Source organism: Panulirus ornatus, chromosome 34, assembly GCF_036320965.1.
Source record: "Panulirus ornatus isolate Po-2019 chromosome 34, ASM3632096v1, whole genome shotgun sequence".
In the NCBI taxonomy this organism is placed as follows: Eukaryota; Metazoa; Arthropoda; class Malacostraca; order Decapoda; family Palinuridae; genus Panulirus; species Panulirus ornatus.
Window position 1 is genome coordinate 12,805,891 of NC_092257.1, and position 19,861 is coordinate 12,825,751.

General features: G+C 47.4%; 1 protein-coding gene across 2 annotated transcripts in view; it reads right to left on the reverse strand.

The window, feature by feature from the left end:
- Window positions 1–19,861, reverse strand: part of LOC139759864 (uncharacterized protein C05D11.1-like) — a 167,303-nt gene that overhangs the window by 65,947 nt on the left and 81,495 nt on the right. Inside the window, exon 1 of one of the 2 annotated variants that reach the window (XM_071682383.1) lies at window positions 8,422–8,579. The exons of the other annotated variant lie outside the window; for it this stretch is intronic. The gene's annotated coding sequence lies outside the window, so the exon portion shown is untranslated. Of the gene's footprint in view, window positions 1–8,421; window positions 8,580–19,861 lie in introns of those variants that run through there. 2 annotated transcript variants of the gene reach the window in all.

The window sequence follows — 19,861 nt, forward strand, 5'->3', positions numbered from 1 at the left end:
CAGAACAGCGAGCTTGTTTTCTACTTCGACCCAAACCAGAACCACTCGCCACACCGCAGAAATAAGTCCACCTGTTCAACTCGGGTCTACGAGTCTCCACTTCCCCTGGCGGGTCAAGTCGAGAGCAGCAGCCCCCATCCCCTTGAGATGACTTTGAAATCAGACTAAAGTGGAACGAACTCTACTTTTGTCGTGTCTGAGCTTACTCGTCTGTCGTCTGGCTCCACCTCCGCCACACCAGCCCCAGTCATGGCTACTTTAAGTACACCCTCGTCCTACACAGGTGGTAGTGGTAGCGATCGTGGTGATGTGGTGGTGGTGGTGGTAGCGAGGCCGGTGACTCTGTAAAGAGGATCCAATCTAAATATATACGTCTCATTAACTACCCACCCCTTGCTCTTAGTGTCCCCCCCCCCCTCTGCTCCTCCTCCCTCTCTCTCTCTCTCTCTCTCTCTCTCTCTCTCTCTCCGTTCCTCACGCGAGTCCCTCAATGATGTGCTTCCCTCTCGGAGCGCGTCTATGTGGGTACTGCAGCCCACACTTCTGCTGATCATTGGCAGCGTCGGAGTTATATAGGGGCTCGAAGAGGGAGAGGACGAGGAGGGAAGGAGGGAGGCACATGCAGGCAGAGGCCCACAGCGCCAGATCCCACGCAGAAGTACGTCCAAGCAAAGTCCACAGTCCCAGATCCCTCACAGAAATACGTACAAGCAAAGTCCACAGTCCCAGATCCCTCACAGACGTGCGTACAAGTAAAGTCCACAGCCCCAGATCCCTCACAGACGTGCGTAAAAGTAAAGTCCACAGTCCCAGATCCCTCACAGACATTTGTACGAGTATGTCTGTCCTTATGTTGTACAGTGTGATGGTACGTAATGTCTAGGAATGGTAGATTAAGGCTACGAGACTTCCATCATCCTACATGTGAGTTTGTTGTTATAAGTAAGTCTGGCGTCATAAATATGCCTGGTGTCACTCGTCAGTCTCGTGTCATGAGTCAGTCTGGTGTCGTATTGACAGGTTGGTGCCATGTGCAAGTCCCGGTGTCACAAGTCAGTTCAATGTCACAGGCGCGTTTGGTACGACAAGCAAGTCTTGAGAGTCCAGTATAATGTCACGTGGACCATTCATTCATCACCGCTTCCCCAGTGATGCTGTGCAACTACATCTGAATGTCTTTTACTTCGTGACATGACAGTGGCCGTGACAGAGGAGACGTCACGTTATTTTCAGATTTATTGATGTTTCATAACTTCAAGGACAAGACCAGCCTTTGTTACATCTCCTTCGACAAATCCACGTCCTTTGTATCAAGTGACTGTTATATTTCTTTCTTGTATCTCCCCTAATGATGTGATTATTACAAGAATGTGCACTTGTGATCTTATCGTTTTCCACTTCCCCGTCGATTCAGTAATATATATATATATATATATATATATATATATATATATATATATATATATATATATATATATATATATATATATTACTACCTATTTAAAATTCAGAAAAAAATAGCATTTATTTGGGCTATGACGCCATCCCACATCGCCTCTGAAATTCAGTGTTACGAGATTCTGAAGTTAGATTAGGATGGTTGGTTGGGTCTGTTTAGGTTAGGATGGATGACTGGGTCTGGTTACGTTCCTGCGGTGAGCGCTACGTGATAGCCCTGCCTTTTGGCGATATCTCGTAAGCGCTCCTATGTAAGAGTGAGAAACAGCACCATCTCAAGACACCTGCTGTGTGGTTCTCCACCCGCCTCTGTCTGGTCGGGTCCGCCACATCACACACTGCTCTTCCTCTATCCCCTTCGACGGTCATCGACGTGAAGGTGATGTTTCCTGTAGACACACCACCGCTTCCTTGGATCTCCCACCTCAAACACAGTCCCAGGCGCTCCATCATGTCTCCCATGGATATTCCTGTGTCTCTAGGATCTGCATGAACATTGCCAGGGAAACCTGCTACATGCCTTAAATCTTCGGGATATTTGGCTCAAAGTTCGTTTGCTAACTCATGCAATTTCCTTTTGTTTCACGTCCTGTTCTCCTGCCTTGACTATCTGCCTAGCTTGCTTCGAGTACATTGTCTCTGGGAGTGAGGCGTCCGCAGGATAATTCAATCCACATACCATGGATAGTGGCTGAACTCCCTCCCACTCCCCCGTCCCAACGACGTAGACTATCAGTGTCACTCCTATTTTCTTCAAGACTCATTCCCATCGTCTTGTAAACAACAAGGAACAAGGAGTAATCATACAACCCGGTCATGTTTGTGGTCGTCACCACCAAATCACTATTACGCTACGTTTCATCGATTTTCGTAATTCCTCTTCGTTTATATCTTTCTTCTGAGGCAATGTCGACATACAAGGATCTCCAGTCATCACTGTATCCATTCCATTAGCATCCTCTCTTTCCAGCCCCCCATGGCAACGTCAGCTTCGGTGACGCATTTAGGAAAGGTTGGCCGACCTAATGGTCCAGATCTATTTTTCTGTTCCCAATTTTCCCGACGATAAACTGCTCCTTCATGTGTAATGATTCTCGCAAGCAGAAGGCACGACGAAGGTCATGGCTGGAGTCAGAGACGCGTGCATTCATTCCTGCTGCTTTCAAAACATTCTCGCCCTCTCACCCACGACCAGGGGCGTTCTTCATCCAGTATACCGATCACTTATGTACCGGGCTACGAAGATCTCGATCCCAGTTATCATCCTTTTTTTCTTTTTCAAAGACACGACAGATCTGTCGTCTATCATTCGTGGGGTGAAATATACCTTAAAGCGATGAAGGATGTGTACATGACCTCCTCTTCTCCCTCCGACAGATCTTTCCCTGAGGGTCATGAAGCAACGCCATGTCCAGCAACCACAGCCGATCCACATTCCTTGTGCTCCTTCTGCTCGTGACATTACACTTTCCTCTCTCGCTAATAAAGCAGAACTACGCCTCTCTCTCTCTCTCTCTCTCTCTCTCTCTCTCTCTCTCTCTCTCTCTCTCTCTCTCTATCTATCTATCTCTCCCCCTGTCACTTTAATCTTCACGAAGACTCACACATTTCCTCAACTACATGTAGACCCTTAATCACCTTAGGATATATATATATATATATATATATATATATATATATATATATATATATATATATATATATATATATATATATATATCACTTTTCACCATTTCAAAGGCCTGGGAGATAAGAGTCAGGAGCTATCTAACAACGGCCTCATTTGCATACGTCCAGTCCCCAGCTCGTCTTCTGTAATGCACCGTGACCACAGGCCACCGTCCCCGGGCACCAGGGCCCTGCTGGTGTGAGGGGCAGCACCCAGCAAGTCCCTGCGGCGGAGATTTGGTGAGGCCTCCAGCCAGCCGGCAGGGACGGCCGGCCTAATAACTAACGGACCGGCCGGCTAGCTACTCCAGCGATCTCTTCCGATACGTCCTCGTTGCCTCTAGGTTTCGCGGGGCCACAAAGAGAGAGAGAGAGAGAGAGAGAGAGAGAGAGAGAGAGAGAGAGAGAGAGAGAGAGAGAGAGAGAGAGAGAGACTACGAGCTCCCTACGACGAGACGTTTGGGCCCCTGGCGTGCGACAGACAAGGGCCTCTAGCGTGTAGCGTGCATCCTGTTCCCTTCACAAGGCGCAAGCGCTGCATGGATGTTGATCTCGACGCCACTGTGGCCATTCGTCATGCCCTCTTTATCAAGTCATCATTCCTCGTAACCATCTGTACCGTGTTGGGCAACATCCTGAAAATCTCGTCATCTTTCTTGCCAGGATATGGATTATATGTTGTCATATATATATATATATATATATATATATATATATATATATATATATATATATATATATATATATATACACTCAGGTTGAATATCATCAGCCATGTGTCAGACCAGGTTTGGAGTTCGTCTGTTTCCTTGCACCAGTGTATATGTATGCGTTCTTGGTCTCATGGAGAAGATGATGAGGTTCACGTAAGCAACGGGGCCTCAAAATGAACCAGTGGTTCGCCCCTTCCCCCTTCCAGAGGGCACTGGTTAGATGGTTGGTCGGTTTTTCTAATCCTGGTCGCCCCCCTAGCAGGCACTGGTCAGATGGCTGGTCCTTCGATTCTCCCTCACAGGCCCTCCGTGGTCGTGCAAAACATCACGAGACTCAGTATCCCGCAGTTGGCTTTTACCCCACGAGAAAATCACCCGACGAAGTGGTCGGCCGTGAGTGGCGGTAAACATCCATCATCACCCCTTGTTGATGCAGGTCTGAGGGTGTGGGGGGGGGGGGGGGGGTTAAGACTCGTGCCCTCAGGCCTCACGAAACAATTGAAGATTATGACACATCAACCAGAATCCAAATCAAGATCAGCATATATTTTTTTTTTCTGTTTGATATTGATTATAGTAGGCGCTACGTTTTTTTCCCTCTGTTCACATGGTGTCGTGTTTATTTGATTTTCATCATTCTCTCGCCATCATGTTTTGTACTCTTCATTTCTAGTGTCCCATCCATGTTCCTGCGTGATTTACTTCCTGAGACTCTGACTTTCCATGCTTTTACTACAGAAGGGAACAAACATCTTTGCGCAACGCATGCGCGAGTTGCAGACATTTACAGTAGACGTCGTGAAGGCTCATGTTGTTGTGTGGTCAGGAGAGAGCGGGAACACGTGCGGTGACTAAGTCTCCGGGCAGGGGAACACGTGGTGGGAATAGTAAGACTGGGATCACCTTCAGGTTGGGGCCACCTTCAGGCATGATTCCCCCGAGGTCGGAGATGACTTCAGGCGTGATTCACCAGAAAGGGGAGAATGCCCTCAGGCAGGGGGCGACTTCAGAGAAGGTCGCCTTCAGGCAGGGTCACTTTTACGGGGGAGTGGGTGGGTCAGCTTGAGGCGGGGTCACCTGTATACGGGGGTCATACAGGCCAGTAAGACGCCCTTGACACACACAGGACTAAGGGCGCCTGTATTTCCCATTGCAGTCTCTAGGATGTCTAATACCGGATGTGGGGTCGAGTTGTTGATTGGGGACTGGCCACACTTAAGACGAGGGAGCAGGGAGGGGAAGACGCAGCCACTGCCGTCTCCTGATGGCCACAAGACGACACCTCACAACACATGAGGGTGGGACCCAGCGAAATGAGCGGTCTCAACATGAACACTACCTAGCAGGATAAAAGCTGCAAGAATCTGTGTGTAGGAGGCACCTGGGAAGTGACATGGTCTTTGTAACCTGTTGTCAGAGTCGTCCCACTCTTCAAACAGGGTTGTAAGCAGTTCATCCTAAACAGCGCGTGAGATGTGACCATGTTTGGTGGAAGATGGACGAGTCTAAACAGCGAGACGGAGGTATGTGGCATGCTTACTTTCAGCGTCGGAAATCAAGTTAGGGTTCTGAGGATATCTGCACCCGCGTCCTACTACCTCGGGCGACTGATCCTTTTTTTCATATATATATTTTCACAAGAACTGGGACCTTTCACTGTCTTATCTATCTCAGGAGATTGGAGCCCAAGGGGGTATAATCATCATTATACATTCCTTGATAACTTCACCACTCGGACCATACACATACACGAGGGTGTTATACAGTCGCGGGGTTGTGTCAGTAGCACTCGTTATCTTCAACCACTTCTCCCACAGTGAGCTACCTGACGCTGCACGGTTAGTATCACCAACACCCTCAGCTCTCCCCCTTTTCTTTTTTGCCTGCACAGGTACTCACACTTCCTTCATAATCCTGCACGCTTTATAACCTTTTTTTTGTTTTTAATTCTATAATTTTGTATCTGCTTCCTGATTCCCTTAATAACATGTTACCTCGGTCGGTGTATGCCAGAAGCCGACAACCACAACACACGGACAGACACCACACTCTACACACCCTCCTCTTCCTCCTCTCTCCCACACTCTTGTATTTCCACTTCCTCTTCTTCACACTCTCTTATCTTCTTATTCTCTTTCTTCCACGAATTCTTCCCCTCCTTCACTGGCCTCTCCTTGCACCCTCGAACCTTTCATTTTTCGCTGGACCCTTTTAGGCTATTGCAGTAAGGTCTCAGTGATGCGGGTAATCTAGATATTTGCTGATAATCACTAAGAAAAATAAAACACGATAAGTCACAAGTGCACTTTCGTGTTTCACATCTTCAGCGGAGAATAGGAATAATGATATGTATGATGATAACCAAGGAAAACGAGACATCAAGTGCACTTTCGTGTGATTATATCGTCAGGTGAGATCTCTTTCTCGTATCTTCAATAATATCAAAGTCTGACATCTTGTATACCGTTTAGACCTGGCATCTCGAATGAGTCATTCACTCGGGTCGTCATGACCTCCCACTCCTCCTCCTACGGAACCAAACAGCTCAACTGGACCCACATTCCGAATCGACTTGGTGTAGGCATCCTAGCAGCCCAAGTCTTCATACTTTCCCCTTCTCCCTTGAAGTACGAGCTGGCATCTAGGGAGACGTCTGTTCTACTACGTTATGAAACCAGAACTGTTCGTGCCTGGAATAGCCACGCGCACTCTTATGGCTCAGGTGTTTGTGGGTATGCAAGGCAGGGAGGCCTCGCCCAGGATCATGATCAATTCAAAGAGGCAGCGACACGTACCAGCTGACTCAGAGCGGTCCATTTGGCATCCGAGATCACTACGTCTTCGTCGGGACGTAGGTGTAGCCGACGTCTTCGTCGGGACGTGGGTGTAGCCGACGTCTTCGTCGGGACGTGGGTGTAGCCGACGTTTTCGTCGGGATGTGGGTGTAGCTAACGTCTTCGTCGGGACGTGGGCGCGGCTTACGTCGACATCGACAGAACCAACTAATTATTACGAAGTAAACTTACGATTCGCGTGAGAGGGACATGAATGCCCCTCAACACCTGATCCTTGAGAGAGAGAGAGAGAGAGAGAGAGAGAGAGAGAGAGAGAGAGAGAGAGAGAGAGAGAGAGAGAGAGAGGACAACCACGAGGACAGAGGGGGGTGTCACAGCTCGCGTGATCCACCGACAGTAAAAAAAACAACAACAACAAAAGTAGGAAGCCCCTAACTGAAGGTTCCTGAACAGTTAATGGGTAATGTGAGGAACTTACGTGCGTTTCACCCACTGCTGTACACACACACACACACACACACACACACACACACACACACACACACACACACACACACACGAACACACACACACACACACACACAACCAAAACACATCTGCCCCGTAGCCAGGCGGGCCACACCACACCTGCCCCGTCGTCTGGTGGGCCACACCTGATATGAAACGGTTGCGCTACAGGCATGTTGACGACTTCATCCTTAACACGGTGATGAGTTACATGACACGATGATGAGTTACATGACACGGTGATGAGTTACATGACACGGTGATGAGTTACATGACACGGTGATGAGTTACACGACACGGTGATGAGTTACACGACACGGTGATGAGTTACATGACACGGTGATGAATTACACGACACGGTGATGAGTTACACGGTGGCAAGAGTCACACGAGGATGGACCGTTATGAGACCTCCTGCTCGCCTGGATGAGGGGAAGCTGTGGAATCCTCTCTGTCTGTCTGTCTGTCTGTCTCTCTCTCTCTCTCTCTCTCTCTCTCTCTCTCTCTCTCTCTCTCTCTCTCTCTCTCTCTCTCTCCCTCTCTCTCTCTCTCCAGTGTAACCTTTCCACCACACAGAGCAGAGGTCAACTGGAACACCCCAGGCAACTATGACGGTAAGTCTTTCCTTCACATGACGTGAGCGTCGCATGACACAGTGATGAGAAACACATATGACAGGGTGTCGCATGACAGTGACGAGTCACACGAGTGAGATGACGTCACGTGACATGAGAGTAACGACCTGGTGATGTCACATGACACAGCATAACATGGTGTTGTCACACGACATGAGCGTAACATATGGCGATGTCACATGACAAGAGCGTAACACAACATGGTGTTGTCACACGGCAAGAGTGTAACATGACATGGTGTTGTGGTTCAAAAAAATATAAAATACGATGCTGCACCAAAAACAGAATCGTCACCATTACGCAAATTAGAATATAACGAAGCCTACATACAACCCTTGTATAAACCACACCGTATTTTCTTTGCAAATATATACATATATATATTTTTCTCTCTCGATGTTGTAAGATAGATTAATTGGCCTAGCGACTGTCAAGACGAAAATAACTTAGGCAAATAGATAAAAAAAAAAAGATTACCCTCCCCACTTTACTGTTTCCTCAATGCAAACGAATGTTCAAATCACCGTCGCTCCAGAGCGAACACAAAAATGATTTAGAGAACAGGGAAATATCAGGAGAAGCTTCCAAGAGGTAAAGATGACCCCTGTGTGCTCCCGACCTTGAGATCCCAGCGGACGACCTTACCGTGGTTGTCAAATTCCCTTCTGAAGGAGAAGTGACGGTCGGTCGAGCAGCGGACGCACGAGTCAGCTGCACTTCGAAGTGGTGCAGGAGGGAGTTCGTTGGCGGTGGCGGCGGCGTCGCGCGGCCGACGATGTGTACCAATGCGCGCGGGCCGGCAGCGACCCTGACACTGGCGTTGTGTGTGTGTGTGTGTTGCGTGTGTGTGTGAGGAGCGCTACTGCCTAGCCTAGCCTCGCCAAACCTCGGGTCATCGCCTCACACTACCTGGCTGCAATCTAGGTCACGCGGTGACTCCCTTAACCCAGTGAGATTTGCAGTCCCGTTTCGCTGCCTCGTATCTTTTCCTTATTACTCTCAAAAGATATACGAACGTTTAAGTTTGAATCTTATCGTTACTCTTGCATCAACGATATATAGACGGTCAACACGTAGCAATGATGAGGATTCATCGTTAAACAATGTAGAACAGAGATGATTTATGCGCTAGATCGCTAGATAAGAAACACTTGTAAAACGAGTGATAAAATAATTTTTGATGCATCATTTATCATGGCAGTTATGATGCCAGAAGGGATCTCTCTCTCTCTCTCTCTCTCTCTCTCTCTCTCTCTCTCTCTCTCTCTCTCTCTCTATATATATATATATATATATATATATATATATATATATATATATATATATTTGACTGGGAGATGTACAAAAGAAAGCGGCAAGAGGTCTAGAGAAAGGTGCAAGAGGTGAAAGAGAGGGCAAATGGGAGTTGGGTGAGAGAGTATCGTTAAATTTTAGGGAGAATAAAAAGATGTTTTGGAAGGAGGTAAATTAAGTGCGTAAGACAGGAGAACAAATGGGGACATCGGTGAAGGGGGCAAATGGGGAGATAATCACAAGAAGTGGTGAAGTGAGAAGGAGATGGACTGAGTATTTTGAAGGTTTGTTAAATGTGTTTCATGATAGAGTGGCAGATATAGAGTGTTTTGGTTGAGGTGGTGTGCGAAGTGAGAAGGTCAGGGAGAATGGTTGGTAAACAGAGAAGAGGTAGTGAAAGCTTTGCGGAAGATGATAGCCGGCAAGGCGGCGGGTTTGGATGGTATTGCAGTGGAATTTATCAAAAAAGAGGTGACTGTGTTGTTGACTGGTTGGTGAGCATATTCAATGTATTTATGGTTCATGGTGAAGTACCTGAGGATTGGCGGAATGCATGCATAGTGCTATTGTACAAAGGCAAAGGGGATGATGGTGAGTGTTCAAATTACAGAGGTATAAGTCTGTTGAGTATTCCTGGGAAATAGTATGGGAGGGTATTGATTGAGAGGGTGAAGGCATGTACAGAGCATCAGATAGGGGAAGAGCGGTGTGGTTTCAGAAGTGTGGATGTGTGGATCAGGTGTTTGCTTTGAAGAATGTATGTGAGAAATACTTAGAAAAGCAAATGGATTTGTATGTAGCATCTATGGATCTGGAGAAGGCATATGATAGAGATGATAGAGATGCTCCGTGGAAGGTATTAAGAGTATATGGTGTGGGAGGCAAGTTGCTAGAAGCAGTGAAAAGCTTTTATCGAGGATGTAAGGCATGTGTATGAGTAGGAAGAGAGGAAAGTGATTGATTGCCAGTGGATGTCAGTCTGCGGCAGGGGTGTGTGATGTCTCCATGGTTGTTTAATTTGTTTATGGATGGGGTTGTTAGGGAGGTGAATGCAAGAGTTTTGGAAAGAGGGGCAAGTATGCAGTCTGTTGTGGATGAGAGGGCTTGTGAAGTGAGTCAGTTGTTGTTCGCTGATGATACAGCGCTGGTGGCTGATTCATATGAGAAACTGCAGAAGTTGGTGACTGAGTTTGGTAAAGTGTGTGAAAGAAGAAAGCTGAGAGTAAATGTGAATAAGAGCAAGGTTATTAGGTTCAGTAGGGTTGAGAGACAAGTATATATATATATATATATATATATATATATATATATATATATATATATATATATATATATATATATATATATATATATATTTGAGATTACAGGCGATAATCAGAAGTAAGGAAGTAAATGTTAGTTATTTTCGTGACCTGTGTAATAAGACTGCCTGACTTTTACGACCACTGAAATGAACTGAGGAAGGTTACGGGCTGCTGCTGCCAACCATCATACACGCTCATACTTTCCACAGATCGAACGAGGTGGTTCATACACACAATCATTCAGAAGGAAGGAAGAAAAGAAAAAAAAAGAAAAAAGTGGCAATAAAGTCATAGTTTGTTCACCTTTTAGAGAGAGAGAGAGAGAGAGAGAGAGAGAGAGAGAGAGAGAGAGAGAGAGAGAGAGAGAGAGAGAGAGAGAGAAAGAGAGAGAGAGAGAGAGAGAGAGAGAGCGCAGCGCTCTCTCTCGATACTTACCCCCCCCCCTCTCCCTCCCTCCCTCGCGACAAGTGTTGCCAACACCAGAGCCATCTATCTACCTACTGCTCGTTCCTGCTGTAACCTCAGCTAACACCGTGCCACACCCCGCCGCGAGAGAGGGCGACGTCCACACCAGCGTAGCTGTTCCATAACCGCAGTTATGGCATCCCGCCATGAGAACCCACGGTGGCAGCCGTGTGTACGTGTACGTGTGTACGTGTGTGTGTGTGTCAAACCTCGCAGGTGTGCGAGGCTCAGCAAAAAAAAAAAAAAAAAAATGGCACACGAACATCTGTTTCGTTTCCTGTTAGTGAACCTACATCATTGGGAGCACACGGGACAAACCACCTCTCACTCCAATGGAGTCCATCATTACCCTGCCACTGGAAGTAGCGCACAGCCTCAGAGCTCCTGGAGAAATGGTGCAGGATCCCATTTTCTCTTACTTGTCCTTAGCCTCACGTACGGTACAGCAGATAGTAACCTTCAAGTGTTGCTGAGAAATGTCATCTTATTTCTTCGCTTGGCCTTCATGGCGGAATGCAGTGTGCAACCATCATATCTTTCTTTTTAAGGTATATATATATATATATATATATATATATATATATATATATATATATATATATATATATATATATATATTTTTTTTTTTTTTTCAAACTATTCGCCATTTCCCGCGTTAGCGAGGTAGCGTTAAGAACAGAGAACTGGGCCACTGAGGGAATATCCTCACCTGGCCCCCTTCTCTGTTCCTTCTTTTGGAAAATTAAAAAGAATTGAGAGGGGAGGATTTCCAGCCCCCCGCTCCCTCCCCTTTTAGTCGCCTTCTACGACACGCAGGGAATACGTGGGAAGTATTCTTTCTCCCCTATCCCCAGGGATAATATATATATATATATATATATATATATATATATATATATATATATATATATATATATATATATATATATAATTTCATGTGTGGCGGGGTGGCGGCGAGAATGGATGAAGGCAGTATGTATGAATATGTACATGTGTATATATGTATATGTCTGTGTATGTTTATTATGTATACGTTGAAATGTATAGGTATGTATATGTGCGTGTGTGGGCGTTTATGTATATACATGTGTATGTGGGTGGGTCGGGCCATTCTTTCGTCTGTTTCCTTGCGATACCTCGCTAACGCGGGAGACAGCGACAAAGTATAATAAATATATTCAAAGTAGCTGGTAAAGCATCAAACACTCTTAAAAACAATTAGAAATCACTTGCGATGCGCGAGCAGTCATTGCGAGTGACGCAACGCTACGACCGCTTTGATGGTCTTACGTCTTCCTTCTCCCATATCATGAGTGAAGGACGAGGTTATTTGGGGGGTGACCTGGGCTCAGGAGACCCCAGCCCGAACTTCTATGACCTTCTGTCTTGCTTACGTGAGTTGTATAATCTACAAGTTTGGCATCTTATCTTCCACGTAAGGTTGAATGACAGGGAGGGTGGTGGCCCGGTCAAGTGCTGACAGACGCAATCTGACCCGAATCAGGTTCTGTCGGAGAGCACTGAAGAGGATATTTTACACAGTGGGCTGGCGCAAGGCGACGAGGTGTTTGTGTGTGTGTGTACCCAGTGGGGGGAGAAGTACTGACGTCCACAGTGGTGGTAGACGGTAAAGAATCCTGAAATCTTTGAGACGTACAAAACTAGAAGTATAGACGCTGAACACACGTGTTTCCTCACTGTCCATCTGGCACTGCGAGGATTAGAAGGTTACGTAAGCATCTTAAAGTCGACTGATAGGTTCTTATTGTAGAAAATTATACACATATACAGTCTACTGAATAGGGTCCTTAAAGCCTTAAAATCCGCAATGGACTGTTATCTTCCGGAAGGCAGTAATAGGCGACTTTATATACCTCCGTAAACAGAAGAGCCTCGGGGGGAGGAACGTTGAACGATCAGGTAGTGTAAACAATGGAACCGAATCCCCTCGCTGTGTTAACAGTCTGTCAAGTGGGGTCAGTTTACCTGCTTATGAACTATGGCCATCTCGCTGGTGAACGAATGGCGGGGAAGCTTCACCCAGAGTATACAGGTTGGGATCAGCTTTCAAACGCAATAAATAAAGGTTCGGGGATCATAAACCAGCCTCTCAACCTCAGGAAATAAGTATCAGTTTTGTCTTCACTTATTCACGTACTGAATGGTTGACCATTCCACGTTCCTTAGATCACAGTTCCATGGTTCCTTTAGGTGGTGTAACGTCTACTTCTGTATATATTTACATCATCAATCTACTGTACTTTCTTACTGGAAGTCTTTTTTCTTACCTAGTAAAAAAAGAATTTGTTTATGGAAAAAGCTACATCACTAATATAATGCCTCTAAATGATTTATCAAGAGTAAATGGAGAGAGAGAGAGAGAGAGAGAGAGAGAGAGAGAGAGAGAGAGAGAGAGAGAGAGAGAGAGAGAGAGAGAGAGAGAGAGAGAGAGAATAAACACTCGACAGGATTTTCAGTCGAACAGACACAGTCTGAACGAAGACCTGAAGAGAAATGAGATGTAGGTATTTGACATGGCTGAACCATATCATCAAAGGACTCAACAGGAGATACAACCGGTGTGCCTAATGTGACGTGTGGGGAAGATGAACACACACACACACACACACACACACACACACACACACACACACACACCCCCGTCATCACGACCATCATGGCGGCTCCTGGGGAACGTGGCCTGCATTGAGACCTAAACATCCTCCCTCCGCCCGACCGTAGCGGGCCGGAGCCACGCAGGGCAGCCCAGATGTGACCTGTGAGGCGCGTCGGGCGCAGGGAAAAGACTCGACCCGGAAGACACTCACGAGTGGCGGAGGTAGTTTATGAGGGGCACGACCCTCTCATTGCTTCGTCTACAACTGCCTCTTCCTCCTCCACCACCTCCTCCTCCTCACCTCATTATTTTCTACGACGAACTCCCTCTCCTTTTCCTCATCCTCCATGACGACTTCCCTCTCACCTCATTCTCTACGACTACCTCATCCTCCTCACCTCATGTTCTACGACGACCTCATCCTCCTCACCTCATGTTCTACGACTTCCCCATCGTCCTCACCTCATGTTCTACGATTTCCCCATCGTCTACGAAGCCTTCACCTTCACCTCATCTTCTGTTTCATGTCTCCCTCACCTTCTCCACGACTGAATTCATCCCTTCCCGCCAGCATCACCTCCCTTACTGGTAATCACGAACAGAACAAATGTTCTAATGACATCAACCATCAGGGAAGCAACCTGTTCAAGCATCGATCACTCAGTGTGCACATGATTCTTCTCTTTCCCTTAATGATTCATATCTTTCCCTTCATGATTCATCTCTTTCCCTTTACATCTTAACTGTAATACTTCTTGCCCTCTTCGACAGCTGAAACCACCACATGAGAATATGTCCTCCATACATCCTTTCCTTGAGGGCTTCGACGATGGAACATTCCCTCCCAAACCTCGTGTTGTCGTCCTCTGGCTGTATTCCTACCCGGCTGGTGTTGCCTGAGGAAGCAGGTGGGTGGGGAGTGATCGCCAGGCATCTACTGTACTGCCTTCATTCATACGCAACTAAGGCTCTGGGTTAAACTGTTGCATGTCCTCCAGGAAGGTGAGATCGACGCTGACCATCTTCTGTAGTTGCCACCCCAGCAACATCCTCCACTACCCATGTTACTCCCATGATCTTCATCCCACCACACACCATCTTCCACATGCTTCCTCTTATACCCCACGTACCACATTCAAGTCGGCCTCGTCTTCCTGACCACACTATGATACACTGTCTCAGTGGTCTCCGGACCAGCCTGGGGAACCTGCCACTCCTCACTGGTGCACCCTGGAACCCGTTATGTCCCACAGCTGATTCGCCTCACAGGAGTCCCGCAAGGCGTGCATTTGGGTCAGCCTTGTGTTTGTTGTATGTTCATCATAAACTTTTTCCCTCCCCTCTCCCCCGAATGGGAGGGGAGACTATAGACTGTAAGAACTGCTGTGGCCGAAGAAAAACAAAAAACAAATGCAATCTGTTCTCCGTTTATGGAGTTAGTGGTCTTTCACCCTAACAGCCATTATTGTCACTTCGGTGCTCAGATTACACCTTAACAACAGGACGATAGGCAAGGATATCACCAGGTACACACGATATTCAGGACTGACGAATGATAAAGAGAGGATTCAATTCTTTCCGAAAGAAAGAAAACAACACAATCAAGGGATACACATTACAAGCCATACTGTGTTCAGGGTAAACCACCGACCACCTTACTATAGTGTCTAGGATTATATGGAACTGGACTGATCGACGATTTTGACTTATATCCAGATTCTGAAATAGGAGTGTACTACACTCTAGCGGCCCCAATATCCGTACACTCTGCCTTCTTCTCATCATGTACACAATACACGTTTCTTATTCACTCGTACACTGTGACAAATTACATCCACGCTACTTACAGTACACAAGTACTTAAACAAGCAATGCTAAAACAGAGGTCTTGTTCTCAATTGCCTCGTTATGATGTATTTCGATAGATAATCATCTATTCGCTCCCATGATTACATCTGGAAATAGATTCTTATTAGTCCAATTTGGAATAAAATCATGTGTTCACTTTCGTAATGATATTGTTATTCTCGATAGAAACATCTCTCTCTCTCTCTCCCTCTCTCTCTCTCTCTCTCTCTCTCTCTATATATATATATATATATATATATATATGTATATATATATATATATATATATATATATATATATATATATATATATATATAAAGATAATCACGAACATCTGTACAGGTGTCTTGCCCACAAGGGAGGAGGGTTTTGGGGGAACAAGTCTTCCGCACCAGAACTCTGTCGTCAGCAGCCGAGGATTGTAACCCCCTTCCTTCCTCCCTCCTGCGTGTCCTCGATTGCTTGCCAGGTACAGCAGGTTGGAGGTGGGGGGGGGGGGGGGGCAGAGCAACAAACAAACAGTTACGCAGGTCCTCTACTATGTTTCTGTAGGGTTTGGGGAGACGTCGTCTTTAACATACCTGATAAATACTCACAGTAGCGTATCTTTATATATATATATATATATATATATATATATATATATATATATATATATATATATATATATATATATATACATACATATATGGTTTCGCTTTGGGCATAAAATGGCGAGACATAAAGCATGGGAGGCTGGTTGGTTGGCCTACCTACATCCGCTAGGCTCATTGAGTTCAGGTCGAGTGGCATCCAACACCCGGAAAATTGTGAACACCTTCTGAGGAGATTCAAGACGATCCGAAGACCACGTTACACTCTCACTACGTATATGGTTCGTGAGGCGCGCGCGCTCGCGTGTGTGTGTGTGTGTGTGTGTGTGTGTGTGTGATTCCCCAAGGGCAAGCCTGACCCATGCTCTTGTCAATTCCAGCCCATGTCTCTGTTACGCCATGACTAGCAGTGGTCGGGCGTTGCTTGTGTCCTGGTGGGGGTGTCATTAAGGCTACAGTGTGGGGCAGCTGTACCCTGGTGTTCCATTATAAACGAGGGGGTCAGGTACGTGTTCTCGAAGCGCCAATAAATGGCACGGTGCGACCCGTGTGTAACTGATATTTAGGTGTGTGTGTGTGTGTGTGTGTGTGTGTGATGAGTACAATGCCCCACGAGTGAAATGACAACGTTCTCATTCACGTGTGTTACAGGTGAATAAAGAAAACGTGCGGTGGTGGGTATCATTATGTGTTGGTACACTACTGCCATGGACAACTGAACAGATTTCACCTGAGGTCGGACCATGAGAGAGGTTGTGATCAGTGTAGGGATGAGGGGGAGGGAGAGGTTGTGATCAGTGTAGGGATGAGGGGGAGGTTGTGATCAGTGTAGGGACGAGGGGGAGGGAGAGGTTGTGATCAGTGTAGGGACGAGGGGGAGGGAGAGGTTGTGATCAGTGTAGGGACGAGGGGAGGGAGAGGTTGTGATCAGTGTAGGGACGAGGGGGAGGGAGAGGTTGTGATCAGTGTAGGGACGAGGGAGGGAGAGGTTGTGATCAGTGTAGGGACGAGGGAGGGAGAGGTTGTGATCAGTGTAGGGACGAGGGAGGGAGAGGTCGTGATCAGTGTAGGGACGAGGGAGGGAGAGGTTGTGATCAGTGTAGGGACGAGGGAGGGGGAGGTTGTGATCAGTGTAGGGACGAGGGAGGGAGAGGTTGTGATCAGTGTAGGGACGAGGGAGGGAGAGGTTGTGATCAGTGTAGGGACGAGGGAGGGAGAGGTTGTGATCAGTGTAGGGACGAGGGAGGGAGAGGTTGCGATCAGTGTAGGGACGAGGGGTAGGGAGAGGTTGTGATCAGTGTAGGGACGAGGGGTAGGGAGAGGTTGTGATCAGTGTAGGGACGGGGGGCAGGTTGTGGTCACTGTAGGGGGGGAGGGGAGAGGAAAGGTTGTGGACATAGAGGAGGCAGGTGCATACGAAAGGTCGCACAACTTCGGTGGCTGTCGAGGTCACCACGTCCACTCCCAGGCGTTACCGTACTCCCTCGGGCGGAGGCCGTAATCATCGTCGACGGACAGGAGTAGGGAGTGACCGCGTCCCCGAGGACCTATCCCGCCTTAAAGGAGCCCGCCATACCCTGCTCCTGCGTGGACGCGCAGCAAGGCTCTGGTAACCCCGCTGTGGTCTTGTACCTCAGTTCTCCCACCCACCGTAGCCAGGAAGTGCGACACTGAAGCGGTCTGTCACCACGCAGCTCCGCCTCTTGATCGTAATGGTTCTCGGCCAAACTCTCCCCAGGGAAGGAGCCCAACCAGACCCACGGGGGGTTAAAAACCTGTGTGAGCGCCAACTGGGAAAGTAGGCTGTGGCCACGCTAACTGTCACCACTGAACATGAAGGTAAAAGAAATCCACACACGCCTCTCGCTCACCGCCACCAGCCTCCCACACAAGAAACTGCACTTCTTTCTTGCGGGCAGAGAGTGGTTTAGGTCACGCGGGGTCGCGGGACTCGCTACCAGAGGTCAGAGGGGCGGAGTGTCGACTGGAGAAGCGGCGACGTACACCAATCAGAGGGTTGCACCATACTGACCCCCTGTCGATGATAGGTTAGCATGTATGACAGTAATACAACCCTTGTTATCACAACACATCATCTCTCAAATAACCCAAATACACAGCTTTACTTTTCCTAACATGCTAAAGGCAACAACAGCAACAACAACATATATGTATGAACTAATCATCAAACAGCGAAATGTATTCATGAAATACGTCATTCAATACGCCAATTTGTTTTCGCGAGGGCGAAGGTGGGTATGTGTTTGATGGCGAGGTTGGCTTCGCGGTGCTGCACGGGTGCAGGTCGCGGGTCCTGAGCACAACTGCTGCACGGGTGAGAGGCGTGGGTGTGTGGGGGAAAATCCAATGGTTTGAGGACAGTACAAGGTGAGAGTCGATCGTACAAGGGGTGGCTGCGCAAGAGTGTATTCTGAGTTCGTTTACGATCTACCGAGTACGATAACCGACATAGTATACTTTTACCCTTGGGGTATAACCTAGCTTGGTCCACCCCTAGGTTATAACCTAGCCTGGTCCACCCCTCCGTTATAACCTAGCCTGGTCCACCTCTGGGTTATATAACCTAGCCTGGTCCACCCCTGGGTTATAACCTAGCCTGGTCCACCCCTGGGTTATAACCTAGCCTGGTTCACCCCTGGGTTATAACCTAGCCTGGTTCACCCCTGGGTTATATAACCTAGCCTGATCCACCCCTGGGTTATATAACCTAGCCTGATCCACCCCTGGGTTATATAACCTAGCCTGGTTCACCCCTGGGTTATATAACCTAGCCTGGTTCACCCCTGGGTTATATAACCTAGCCTGGTTCACCCCTGGGTTATATAACCTAGCCTGGTTCACCCCTGGGTTATATAACCTAGCCTGGTTCACCCCTGGGTTATATAACCTAGCCTGGTTCACCCCTGGGTTATATAACCTAGCCTGGTTCACCCTTGGGTTATATAACCTAGCCTGGTTCACCCCTGGGTTATAACCTAGCCTGGTTCACCCCTCGCATAAAGTTCTAAATATACACCACAATCATATCGCTCTAACATTCTCCCTTTACCCTGCAAGACCCCATACACATGGCTCGTACTAAGGACATGGCCTTTGAGGAGCTACACCCACATTTGGTGTGGGTGTTTGGGGCGGAGAGAGAGAGAGAGAGAGAGAGAGAGAGAGAGAGAGAGAGAGAGAGAGAGGAGAGAGAGAGAGAGAGAGAGAGAGAGGGGGGGGGGGAGGAAACACCCCCTACGCAACACCAGGGAATGATAAACTGTAGAACGTGACGTCACTGCTTTCGTAAGTTCGACGTCTTGCACTTGAAGGAGGGAAGGAGTCCTTCTGGGAAAGGGATGGAGGCCGCTCCGGTGCTGCTGCTGGGGCGGCCCAGGGACCTGACCGCTTCAAGGAGTCCCTTACTTCTCTCTCTTAAGATGGTGACCATCGGCTACGGACGCACCCTACCCTACTCTCTCTCTCTCTCTCTCTCTCTCTCTCTCTCTCTCTCTCTCTCTCTCTCTCTCTCTCTCTCTCTCATGACATCGATTTTCTAACACCCCTTCCTTGATGCGCACGTCGGTACGACACCTTGAGCACAACGGTACAACGCCCTTTGAGTATGATGGTTTTGGCCTTTGACCTGACCCTTACGGATCTGGTTCACAGGTCAGGTCATGGGTCGTAATATGCCCCAGGATCATACCGTCCCGCTTAGGTTGGACTGTACAACATCTGTCACCTGTCCGTCCATAGCAGGAGATAAGCCAGTTGCTATTTGCCGATGACACAGTCCTGGTGACGCAGTGACTGAAGCTAGTGACCGCGGGACAAGGGAAGCAGGTATAACACACACACACACACACACACACCTTCCTATATTTGAAGTCCTGCTTATTATTATCATTATTATTATTATTATTATTATCATTATCATCATTATTATTACTATTATCATTTAT